Source organism: Octopus bimaculoides, chromosome 14 (assembly GCF_001194135.2).
Source record: "Octopus bimaculoides isolate UCB-OBI-ISO-001 chromosome 14, ASM119413v2, whole genome shotgun sequence".
Taxonomy (NCBI): Eukaryota; Metazoa; Mollusca; class Cephalopoda; order Octopoda; family Octopodidae; genus Octopus; species Octopus bimaculoides.
The window spans coordinates 31,785,567-31,787,576 of record NC_068994.1 but is presented as its reverse complement, the minus strand read 5'-3'; the positions used below and the strand labels follow the sequence as shown (position 1 = coordinate 31,787,576).

Below are 2,010 nucleotides of genomic sequence, written 5' to 3'. Positions count from 1 at the left end.
ACCAGCCGAAACGTTGTGTTAACAACAAACAAGATGAGGACAAATATCCGTTGAATGTAAATAATGTAAATAATACTTATTTATCATCTTTCTCCCCCGCCCACACACAAAAATTAGTTTGGGCGCGATTTTTATTTTTATTTTTTTTCCTTAGTGAAAATCATGCGGGTGAAAAGATCAATGGGGGTGGGGGTTAAATTTCCGAGACTTCCACCTCACCCCACCCCACTTTTCGGACCCCCAAAAGGGTTTTGTAGTGTATTAGGTCACAGGAATTCATTCACCGAAAAAAAAAAAAAACATTTTCCAATGGGTCCGGGATGAGGGGTCCTCCCCTTCGCCCCCCACCCTTTTTCCGAACCAGAATAAGAGATTTGCAACATATTAGGAGGTCAGGGTACTTGATTCCACGCAAAAACTCCGAATTCTTTTTTTTTTTCTTAGTGAAAATCGTGCTTATTCTATTGGTCTTTTGCTGAACCACTAAGTTGCAGGGACGTAAACAAACGACACCGGTTGTCAAATAGTGACATAAGCACAAACATGACCGACTTGGTCGACACGGGCCTATTTTCGAAGTCAATTGCCCAAGATGCCGCACAGTGGGACAGAATCCAAACCAACGTGGCTGCAAAGCGAGATTCTTAACTGCATGGCCATCCCTGACGTATTAATTATCATTTTCTAGATAATTAAGAAATAAAGCAATGTTTTAATTTAAAGACAATGTTAAAATATCTTAAAATGTTGGTATTTGTTTCACGTGATGATTGGTTTCTCAGACACAAGACCGAATATATTTTATAAAGATGAAAGAGATGAGTTGTAACATTCATTCTTTTTCCAAAATACAACAGTAACAAAAAAAAAAATGAAATCACTGCAGCCTGCAAATGACATTAGACCTCGCATCGCGTTTGCAGAAAGTTTATTCAGTACGGTACACATCAAAAGCCCGGCTCTGATTGAACAGACATTATTAAAGGCATTCTAGCCATGACCAACCATGACTACATTATCCTGTCACGTTTCCTATTAAAAGATGGTATGGTGCGACTTGGGAAATTTGACCGTTGTTTCTAGCAAACTGAGAGACCATTCAGAGGCTCTTTCGTTAGAGTTGGTTGATATGATGTATTTTGTTTTCCAGGAACATGAATCTAAAAGGACAGGTCTATAATTAGCTTGTGACTTATATCGTAAAGGTACAGAATTCCCAAGGAAGGCATCAATGTTGTGGCGTTCATGGCATTTTTTCTTAATGAAGAGTAGCAAACGTGAAAGTGAAAATCAACTCAAAAGACCTCAACCAAAAATTGAAACCGATCGCAAATTTTGTTGAGCAACAAAAATAAAAGATCTTAAAAAGTTACATTTGTTGAAGAAAAGCAAAGATTAGACAACAACAAAAAACACAAGAAAAAAACAAAAAACTGTGTGAAACTTACCTGTACCAAGTTTTCTTTTACTCGGAAAATTATTTACGCAATATATCGATACGTTCCGAATGCATTACAGAGTTACCTACATACAGACACTGATAAAAATCAAAACTGAAATCAGTTTTTCGGCAAAGAGTTTTTACATTGTTTTCTCTTCTTGAAAAAAATAAGACAAAGCCACAAAGCATAAACATTGGACAGAGTCGAAAGAAGAGAAGATAACTTTCAAATTAACTCCCTTTATATTCACTCTCGACTGTCTATTTTTGTTTTTGATATTTTTATCTTTTTAACATTGTTTTTTTTTTGTCTTTTATGATCTGATCCTCATTTCAAGTTGTTCCAAAGACCTTTGTGGAAACCAAGTACAGACACATAAGCATATTTACACAGGTGTGCTCTCCCAACTTTGTTTCTTCATAACTTTCAGACAAATGGATACTTTTGAATGATTTATTTTTGATTTGTAATTTTTGTTTTTTGTATTATTTTGGTTTATTTATTCCAACAGAGATAATGAAATCTTCTACAAATACATTTCAGGTGGTATAGATTACAATTACATCGA

The 2,010-nt window shown here is 35.4% G+C and overlaps 1 protein-coding gene across 1 annotated transcript in view; it reads right to left on the bottom strand.

Annotated features, from left to right (window-relative positions):
- The window catches only part of LOC106874066 (zinc finger protein 726), a 5,150-nt gene extending 3,506 nt beyond the window's left edge, over nucleotides 1-1,644 (bottom strand). The window contains exon 1 of the mRNA XM_014921644.2: nucleotides 1,449-1,644. The gene's annotated coding sequence lies outside the window, so the exon portion shown is untranslated. The remainder of the gene's footprint in view (nucleotides 1-1,448) is intronic.
- Nucleotides 1,645-2,010: the final 366 nt, after the last annotated feature.